A 10,176-nucleotide genomic window follows, 5' to 3' on the forward strand; every position below is an offset into this window, starting at 1 on the left:
GCAGCGCGGAGTGAAAGGGCTTCACACCCCCCTCAGCGGGGCCTGGGGGGCAGCAGCAGGTGGGGCAGGGGCTGAGCTGCCGGGGAGCAGCCCCACGAGCGGCGGCCTGGGGCCGCGGGGCCGGGCGAGGTCCCGTCCCGTGTGCGCAGGGACCGAGGGGCAGAGTCAAGCTGTGCGTTGTCCGGCAGTTCCGGGGCTGCAGCCTCTTCGCGCCCACGGGCCCTTTGTGACCCTCAGAGCAGCCCCGGATCTGCCGTGGCCCCTCCCCGAGGCCCTGCCCTGCTCACGCCGGCCCCCTCCCTCCCCCGCCCTCACTCACTGTCACCAGGCCGGGGGGTGGGGGGCAGGCTCTGGGCTGGATTAACATGGGGGCAAATAAAATCAGGACATGCCTCTGTGGGGAGGGGGTTTCAGTTGTTGCTAAAGGTGGGGGAAGCCCTCAGTCTCTGTCTGATTGTGTGTGTCTCTCTCTCCTCAGGATATTGGCGTTGAGTTTCCTGGGTGAGACGCTGCTGATTCAGAAAAGGATTAGACATTTATATGGACCATATCATCCAAACTTCGCTGGTATACAAAATGTAGAAGGGATATAAATCCTTATGCTTCAGGATATAAGCCTACCACCAACTGATAGGGGTCAGGAAGAAACTTCTCCTATGGGCAGGTTAATCCATAATTGTTTGATATTGTGTTTCTCAGACTTTCCTCTGAGGCAGCTGGGCCTGTGACTTGCCCTGAAAAATAGATCATTGGTGGGCCTTTATATTATGGGGCTGATCATTTTTTGTTTTATGGTAGTGTTTAGATGTCCCAACCAAAATTCAGGGTCCCATTACAAAAACATAGTAAGAGATTGTCCCGTGCCTCAAATACAATCTAAACAAATAGACAAGATAGCCAAACAGTAGGATAAAGTATTATTAACCTCCATTTATAGATGGGGAACTGAGGCAGAGATGAAGGACCAGTGTTTCAAAGATATTTAGGTGCTTAAGATGCAAACAGATGCTTAAAGGTGCTTTTGAAAATTGCACCAGCAGATTAGGTGCATAACACCTACTGATTTCAATAGGAGTTAGGCGCCAAACCTAACTTAAGCATGACTGGTCTATTTCCCATTCCAATTTTCACCAAAACCAATACAGTTCTGCTCACTGATGCCTAGAATATTCCTGGAATTTTGGAATTGCTTGGATGTGGTGTTCACAAGTTCATGTTACAAGCAGAGAAATGCTATCAAGTAGAGTGAAGAACTCACATTACTCAGTAAACAAGTTTTCAAATGTTTTCCTCATACAGATCACTTCTTCAGATAAAGAATATTTCTTCTCCCAACCCGCCCTGCCTCACACCTACAGTACCCCACAGCAACAAGAGAGCTTAGTGACATGAAAAGGTACTTTTAGGACAGGATTAAGGGCATGGGTGCAAACCAAGTGGTTTAAAAGTGGTGGGTGCAGTCAGTCATTACATGATGATGTACACAGTCTGTGACATCACACTCCATTGCCAATGAAACAATAGTGACATCTCGTGCAGAGAAGTGTAAACAAGAAGCAGGCAGCATTATCTTCTGCAGATATAAACAACTTCTTTGTCTGAGTGATTGGCTGAATAAGATATTATATTACGCCCATAACATCACAGGCCATAGGTGGTCAAAACACCTGACTTTATGGTCACCGCTGTGGTGATGGCACTTCCATATCACTGCTACCTGATGGCCATAGATGGTCAGACCTTTTGGGATTTTTCCTTATATGCATATTCAGAGCCACAAGTAACAGGTGACCCATCTCAGGCGAGTAATAAAGAGATTGTGTGACACACCAGCCAGCCTCTGCCTATAAAAAGGCTGGAGCTGCCAGCAGGGCCAGCTTTAGGCCAATTCAACCAATTCCCCTGAATCGGGCCCCGCCCCTAGAGGGCCCTGTGCCCAAGCCCCAGTACAGTGTACTGGCAAGAGCCGGTGCGCTGTACCGGGGTGGCCCGGCTGTAGGGATATTAAAGAAGGTTTATATTAAACATGGTTTATAAAAGAAATGATTTATTAATTTATTGTTAATTAATACTTTATAACTTAAGGTTTATGTTAGAAGTAAATTTGTGATTCCCAACATTTAGCCTCTAACCTGCAAGCCACCAGCTGTATCTGTGTGAAGCCTGCTCAAAGAGATACTTGGTATAAAACTTGTTAAGCTCAAAGAAATACTTTGTATAAAACTTGTTAAACATTAATTATCTCTAAGTAAGCCAAAACAGTAGCTGTTATAGTGTATAAATAGAGATCCCCACCCTCTGTAAGTTTTCATCTCACTTTATCTTTGCTTGTTAAAAGACAGGGAGGGTCACATAAATTGGTAACACCAATAAAGGTAAAAAGACAGTTAACTAGATGTAATTAAGTTAGTGAATGTATGTGAATGCATGCCTAGTTTAAACAATGAATGAATGGTTAGGGAGTTACCAGCCTGAAGAATTCAGTGTCGGCTGAAGAAGGTGTCAAGTGGGATCAACCAGATGACCCCCAGTACCTCAAAGGAAGGAAAAACAAGCATCTGATAGAATGGAGCCAGCCACCTGCTGATTGATTTAGCAACAGCAAAATGAAGCAACTCTCATGGACTGACATAGGAATAAATTCCTATCAAACTGGACTCTAAAGACTGAGGACTTTGAGGGCTTGGCTACACTTACAAATTTGCAGCGCTGCAGCAGGGTGTGAAAACACACCCTCTCCAGCGCTGCAAATTGCGGCGCTGCAAAGCGCCAGTGTGGTCAAAGCCCCAGCGCTGGGAGCGCGGCTCCCAGCGCTGTCCATTATTCCCCACAGGGAGGTGGAGTATGGACAGCGCAGGGAGAGCTTTCTCCCAGCGCTGGTGCTTTGACTACACTTAGCGCTTCAAAGCGCTGCCACAGCAGCGCTACCGCGGCAGCGCTTTGAAGTGCTAAGTGTAGCCACAGCCTGAGTCTATGGTTCTGCTGCCAGCCTCCAGGAGCATCAAATGCATCTGACACAGACTTGGCTCCATCCTCATGACCAAGATACCTGGCCAGTAACTTGGCATGAGCAATGTCTAGGCTGGTAACTATAACATCTGTACAGAACCTGAATGAATGTTTGTGTGAATGAATATATGTGTGTGTATAAGGAATAAGTAGTGATAGAAATAAGTAGTAAAACAACGTTGTTTACTGTTGTCTTTTGTTTTGTTATGGTATTTACAATAAATGTGGCATCTTTGCCTTATCCTCTTAATTAGATCCTGTTGGTTTTATTATATTGGTATAACACGGCTTCCGGGCGGGGGTATTTAAAGGGCCTGGGAGCTCTGGGAAGTGGTGCAGCTTTGGCGGCTATTTAAAGGGCTGGGGCGGTAGAAGCAGGGGAGCCCTGGGCCCTTTAAATAGCCCCTGAGCCCGGGCTGCTGCTGCTACCCTGGTGGGGGAGGGAGGAAGAGGGGGCAACCACCGTACAGGGTGGGCTGCACCCCCTGTCCGCAGCCAGCCCCTGTCCGCAGCCAGCTCCTGCCTGCACCAGCCCTGCCTGACCGGCCCGTCTCCAGCCAGCCCCGCATTCCCTGCCCTGCCTCCAGCCCCGGTCTCCAGCCAGCCCCGCACTCCCTGCCCGTCTCCTGCCCGCCCCTGCCGCACACTCTGTCCTGCCCGCACCAGCCCTGCACCCGTTGCCCTGCCTGCAGCCAGACCCTACCTCCAGTCAGCCCCTGCCCTGCCTCCAGCCAGCCCCATGTCCACTGATGCCCTGCAGTTCCCAGGGCAGTAACCCTGCACACCTGCTTCAGTGAGGGGAGCAGGGAGCAGCTGGGACCCACACATGTGGGTGACCAGACGGCAAGTGTGAAAAATCAGGACAGGGCATGGGGCGTAATAGGAGCCTATATAAGAAAAAGCCCCAAATATTGGGACTGTCCCTATAAAATGGGGACATCTGGTCACCTTAGCTGGAACATTTTTACAGTTCTTGGTAATAGCAACACATTAGTTACAAAAATTACCATTAGCGATAACAACAAATTCATTGCAAGGGTCCACCTACAATCATTTTTGTCATCATGCCACACCTTTGGCTCAATACCATTGGGGTTTGCGCCTTTTAGGGTTAACCCGTGCATAGGCGGCAGGTTATATTCACCTGCGGTGCCCGGGATCCAGGAATATTCAGGGGCCGGGTGCCCTGCTCCAGCAATATTTGGAGCTGGGTCTCTCCCCCGGCCCTGCCTGGATAGGGCCCCGGCCCTTACCCTGAGCCTCTCCAAAGCCCCAAACCCTCCGCCCCAGCCAGAGCCCTCATCCCCCTGCACCCTAATCCTCAACCCCAGCCAAAGCCCTCATCCCCCCACACCCTAATCCTCAGCCCGAGCCGGAGCCCTCATCCCCCCGCACCCTAATCCTCAACCCCAGCCAGAGCCCTCATCCCCCCACACCCTAATCCTGAGCCCCAACCCTCATCCCCCTGCACCCTAATCCTCAGCCCCATCCCTGAGCGCCCCTGCAGCATGAACTCCTCAACCTCAGCCCCAAACCTCATCCCCCTGCACCCTAATCCTCTGACCCAGTCCTGAGCCCCCCCACATCATGAATCCCTCATCCTCAGCTCCACAGCCCTCACCCCTGTACTCCCTCCTATCCCCAAACTCCCTTCCCAGAAGGTGCACCCCCTTCCCACACACCCTTCCCAACCCCAAACTCCGTCCCAAAGCCTGCACCCTTCACCCCTCCTGCACACCCACCCCCTGCCCCAGCCCAGAGCCTGCACCCAGCACCCAAACTCCATCCCAAAGCCTGCACCCTGGACCCTAATCCCCAGCCCAGGATCTGCACCCCAGACCTCCCCCGCCGAGACCCCTCTCAGAGCCTTAGGCAGGTGGGGGCAGAGTTGGGGGGTGGGTTCTGAGCACCACCAAAATTTCTACAGACTTGCCACCCATGAACCTGTGGCTTCCCTTTGCAAACTTCCTCCTTGTTCTGAAGGATCAAACCCTGATTTTTCTTGCTTAACAGAATTTACTGGCTGATGGGGTGGGCTCTCTTTGCTAACAGCCATTAGCAAGTCTTCTCCCTGCCAGCCAAGTAATTTGCATCAACACAGAAGCACAGACTGCTCACTTAAAGAATCAGAATGGAGACATTCCTGTTCCAACACCATTGTCTTCCCAACCAGCTGGCCAAACACAGCCACTTGCTTATAGAGCTGCTCAACTTTCTTAACAGCCCTTACTCCATCTGAGACCTTTTCAAAGCTATCCACACGGGCTCTTTCAAAAGGAAAGTGGGTGGATTTTTACATATCTTCCTAACCAGTCTTTAAAGGGTTAAGTCAGTCTGTGAGTTAATTAACTCTTTCTGGCCCTGTCGCCTTCCAATGAGAGATTATATTACACCCATAACGTCACAGGCCATATATGGTCAAAACAGCCGTGGCCAGGCTGGGACCGGGCTGGGCCTGGGGTACTCAGCTGGGGCCAGGCAGGGGCGGACGAAGCCAGGCCGAAGGGAGCCGCTCAGTCGGGAACGGACTGGAGGGAGCCACTCGTCTGGGCTGGGCTGGGCCTTGCCATGCCTCCCTGGAGCCCTCCTCACACTCCTTTCCCCTGGTCCAGCCTTTGTTCCAGCTCAGGTGGTAGCTAGTGGATTTCTCACGATGGCTGCCCCATTTGTTCCCTTCCACTCAGATACAGATACAAAAGTGATACATTTATACAAATAGGATGACCACACTCAGTAGATTATAAGCCTTGTAATGATACCTTACAAGAGACCTTTTGCATGAAGCATACTGCAGTTACATTATATTCACACTCATTAGCATATTTTTATAAACTCCTATAGAATGGAACATGACAACAGCAAAGACGACGACAGTGGAGACACCTCTGAAGAAATGCCCTAGAGCCCTTGGGCCGTCACGCTTCAGGAATGTGCGTGAGGTGCTAGGAGACCTGGAGATGGGGGGTGTCCTGCTGGCCGTAGGTGAGTGTTGTGAACCCCAGTTGCTAGGCTGAATTTATCCATTCCTGGCAATAAAACATTGTCTTGTTTTCACAGCCACTTTCGGTCTCCTGGCTTCTACCCTCTACCCTACTGGCAGGGCATTGTGCAGCACCCTTTCCAGCCCACCTGGGTGGAGGAGATTGAGGAAGAGAGCATCTGCCATCCAGCTCCATCTCATCTAGAGCAAGTGAGTGGAGGTCTCCAGAGCCATCGCCAGTGGGGTGGGAATGGCCCAGCAATAGGGCTCCCAGCCTTTCCCTTGCAGGAGATTGTTCCCAACGTCGAGAGTCTTTCGGGAGGGCAGAACCTGCCAGGTGCTGAACACCCACAATGGCAAGCAGTGAAATCAGTGGGAACTGAGGGCGACTCCTCCCTCCTGGGATTGGCACCGTGTGAACGAACTTTCATTTAGGACTATCCGGGTTCCGCTCTTTCTCTGGCCTGGGAGGGAGCGGGGTCTACTGGGGTGGAGGGAGCGGTTTGTCCAAACTAACGGAGAGCCCCATTGCTCTGAAAGAATGAGACTCTCCCAGTTTCACAGGGCCCTATTGGGTGAGGGAGAACATTGGGAGCAGCCTGTGCTGTGAGCTGCTGCCAGTGCGTGTGGACGGCAGCCCCCCCTGCCCTGGGGTGGGGTGTGTGGGGAGGAGGAATTGCCTCAGCAGAGGGGACGTAGGCAGGGGAGCAGGCAGGCCCATTAATGAGAGACTTCCTTGAGCCCAGACTCATGGCTGCTCCCCACTCAGTTCCAGGATGGAGCGGTGGAAGCAGATGCTGAGGAGGAAGGCTGGGCAGGTGGCTCTGGAGCCAGTAGGGAGCAGCGTCCGTCTTGCCCAGGAGGAGAGTGGCCCCTCTGTCCCCGCAGGCGAGGAAGAGGCCAGTGGGCAGGCAAAGTGGAGAAGCTCCCTGACCTTCTGGAGGAAGAGGAAAAGACCAGCTCCCTTAGCAGGCCCTGAGGCACCTTCTGGTCCCAAATGGAGGTGGCCCCGGGTGATGCTATGTAGGAGGGACCCAGGCGAGGGCAGGAGCCGGGCAAGGTGGCTCTGCGGCTTCCTTTCCAGGAAGCAGAGGAGCCAGGAGCCCAGCCCCAGGGCCCAGCAGGAGCTATCCACCAGCCTGGCCACCGAGGAGCCCTCAGCCAACCGAGCAGGAGCTGGGCGGCTCCGGCATGGGGACCGTCAGCTCTGCCTACTCCTGAGGGGCCAGCACCTCCTGTGTGGGGTCTGACAGCCCTGAGGCTGAAGGCTCCCTCTGTGCAGGTGAGGGGAGACCCAGGGGACAGGGGGAAGGATGGGGGCAGTAGGGGACTAATAACACCCTGTGCCCATTGGGTCACCAAGACGCCAGGACTGAGACATGGGAGCCCCACTAACACCAGTGGAGGTGGCACAGCTGCACCCTGTAGCAGGGGATGCTGGGCAGAGTCCGGGGAGCTCCAGCCTCCCCTGATGATGTTGGGGGGGGGGGGCTGACGGCCACGGGGCCCTGAGGCTGATAGGCCTGAGGGTGTCTCTGGGAGGGGCAGGGTGCCATGGGGCTCCTTGTTGAGGATGGGGGACATTGAGCCATTTCTCTACACTGCATCCCCCCAGTGGCAGCAGGGATTGTCCTTTCTCCTGCTCTCCCTGGTGCAGAGACCCCCAGTGCCCATCAGCAGTGGGCTGAGGAGGAGGAAGAAGAGAAGGAGGAGGAGGAGGTGTCCCCTGAACAAGACACCATCAGGGTCATCCAGGAGCACCTCCAGGGCAGAGCTGAGGTACAAAAATCTTTAGCTGCGCTGCCCCTGAGTCTGCCCTGCCCCTTCTTCCATCCCCACCCACACAGGGGGGTCTTGTCCCAGAGAATCCATCACCCCCAATGGGGGGAACTGCTCCCTTGTTACCTGGCACCCCAAAGTGGGGGGCATTTGTCTCATGCAGGCCAAGGTGTCCGCTCCCCACAGACACTGTCCCAGTTACAACCCCAGTCTGTGCAGGGCGACACTGGTTTCGGGAAGCGGGGCGGCTTTCCCTGTCCAACTCCATGGGGTTCCTGAGCCATGGAGCTGGTGTAGGTGGGTTGGGGAGGTCCCTACCTAACTGTCTCTCTCTCTCCCCCCACCCCACTCCTAGTTGATGGCCAAACAGCTCCGCTTCCTCCGTAGTGTCCCACGTCTGTACTTCTTGGCACAGCAGCAGGGGCTGAACACTCTGGAGCCCCACGTCTCCAAAGCGGCCCTCGTGGAGAGCATTGCGGTGAGTGGGACCCCGTGTCTGGCCCCTGGGGCGAGGGACCCAGAAACGAGAGAAAGAGTTGGTGGGGCCAGAGGGGGAAGCAGAGGACAGTGGTTCCTGTGGCTGAGGGCTGGGGAGCAGGGAAGGGAGAGCTTCTGACACCAATCGGGAGCTGGCAGTGGGGGAATTGTAAGGCCGGAGGGGAGGGGAGGGGGAAGGAAGTTTGATGGATGGGAGGAATGGGGGGCCCAGCTGGTTGGGGTTGGGAGTGACACTGGCTGTTTCTGCAGAGCACTTTGGCCTCCTCCCTGGAAAGTGCCTGTGGGTCTGCGGGGCCTGAGTCTCACATGCAAATTTATCTTCTTGGGGTCTCTCAGGAGCTGATTGAAAATCTGCCCATGGTGCCAGAGCCAACCTCCATCATCTCCAGCTCCATGGCTGCAGTTTGCAGCCTCAGGTACCAGGACCGTCCCATCCAGCTGCCTTAACCCTGGTGCTGATCGGGTCTGGAGCCGGGAGTCCCAGATCTTCTCCGGCCTAGATTACCCCCAGCTGTGGCTGTTCCCATCCCCCAGCAGAGGAGGCGGGAACGTCTCCACTTTCCTGGCTGGGGGGTGATTTCACTCCAGGAACGTTACAGCGGCCGTAGGAGGATCACTGCGGGGGAGGGGGTCATGGCCATGGCAGTGCCAGCGCCACTCCGGTGCCGCCAAGGATAACACGGGCTCCTCTCTCCCCGCAGCAAACTGAAGCCGCTGCTTGCCCTGGAGCTGGAATCACGCCTCCTGCGGGCTCTTCTTTACACCATCTTCACGATGGGCACTGGGCAGGATACCACCCACTTCCAGGTAGGTCACGATCCTACTTCCCTGTCCCAGGAGCAGGAGCCGCCTCTGGTCCCTGCTCCCTTGGTTTGATGGAGCTGCTGAGAATAGGGGAGGAGTGAGCAGAGCTGGGAACAGGCCCGAGACAAACTGGCAGGGAGGGCCCCTTCCCTCCAGGGGGGATTGTATTACCCCTCTGTGGCTGATCCCAGCCTTCCTCTCCTCATTCTGTGTTCTGCTGCCTGGACTCTCCCGGGGATCCTTCTTCCCACCCATTGCAGTTTGGCTGGTCCCTAGTCTGCTGGGTACCAGCCCTGCACAGAGAACTGCTAAGGCCAAGGATTGAGGAGCCAGCAGGCATCCGACTAGGAACTCTTGCCAAGTGTCCTTGGAATGATGTGAATGGGAGAGGCCAGGATGTGCCTTTTGGGTCTGGCCAGGGCTCTCAGAGAACCCCCCTGGTCCCGTGACTGGTGTAGCCCCATGTCCCATGACTGACGGGTGTTCCCGCTTCTTGCAGGCTCTGCACAACACCTATTTACAGAGGCTGGACGCCATGGTCGGGTGCCTGCTCACTGAGACCCCCACCCTAGCTAAGCTGCAGCACCTCTTGGAGGTGAGTAGAATGGGCCGGTCTGGGGCGGAATTTCCCCTTAACCCCGTCAGGGGGCTGCAAAGGAGAGACTAGAAGAGTCCCGTTTCCGTTGTGTCCTCCCAGCTTGAACCCAAGCCGCCCCACGTTCCCAGAGCTGTCAGTGCAGTGCAATGTTGGGACCCTTACGCCTCCTGGGGCGGGGGCGCAGGGGAGCAGAGGGAAGGAGCTGGGACTCTCAGCCAGAGCTCTGCACGGTTGCATTAAGCACTAACAGTGAAAACCAGGCCTGGCTGGGGCCTGAGAGACTGAAACCAACACCTGTGAGATGCAGGACATGGGACCCTGAGAAAAGTCACTGGCTCCTTTCTAGGGAGACCCTGAGATACAGGAGGAGCCTCAGGGAATCAGCTCTTCTGTCCTAGGGACACTGCAGTTCCTGTCCTCACGGCCACTCCATCCATCCTACCAAGGCTTCTGCAGCTGGGGTCTGGGGTCCAGGACATGTGCCTTGATCCTGACGTGCTGTTCATGG

General features: G+C 54.9%; 1 long non-coding RNA gene across 1 annotated transcript; it reads left to right on the plus strand.

Moving 5' to 3' along the window:
- Window positions 1–1,337: 1,337 nt before the first annotated feature.
- LOC120385058 lies at window positions 1,338–6,126 on the plus strand. Its single transcript, XR_005589240.1, has 3 exons — window positions 1,338–1,396; window positions 5,851–5,991; window positions 6,067–6,126. It is a non-coding gene; the product is annotated as an uncharacterized LOC120385058 (long non-coding RNA).
- Window positions 6,127–10,176: the final 4,050 nt, after the last annotated feature.

Source organism: Mauremys reevesii, linkage group 17 (genome assembly GCF_016161935.1).
Source record: "Mauremys reevesii isolate NIE-2019 linkage group 17, ASM1616193v1, whole genome shotgun sequence".
NCBI classification, from domain to species: Eukaryota; Metazoa; Chordata; order Testudines; family Geoemydidae; genus Mauremys; species Mauremys reevesii.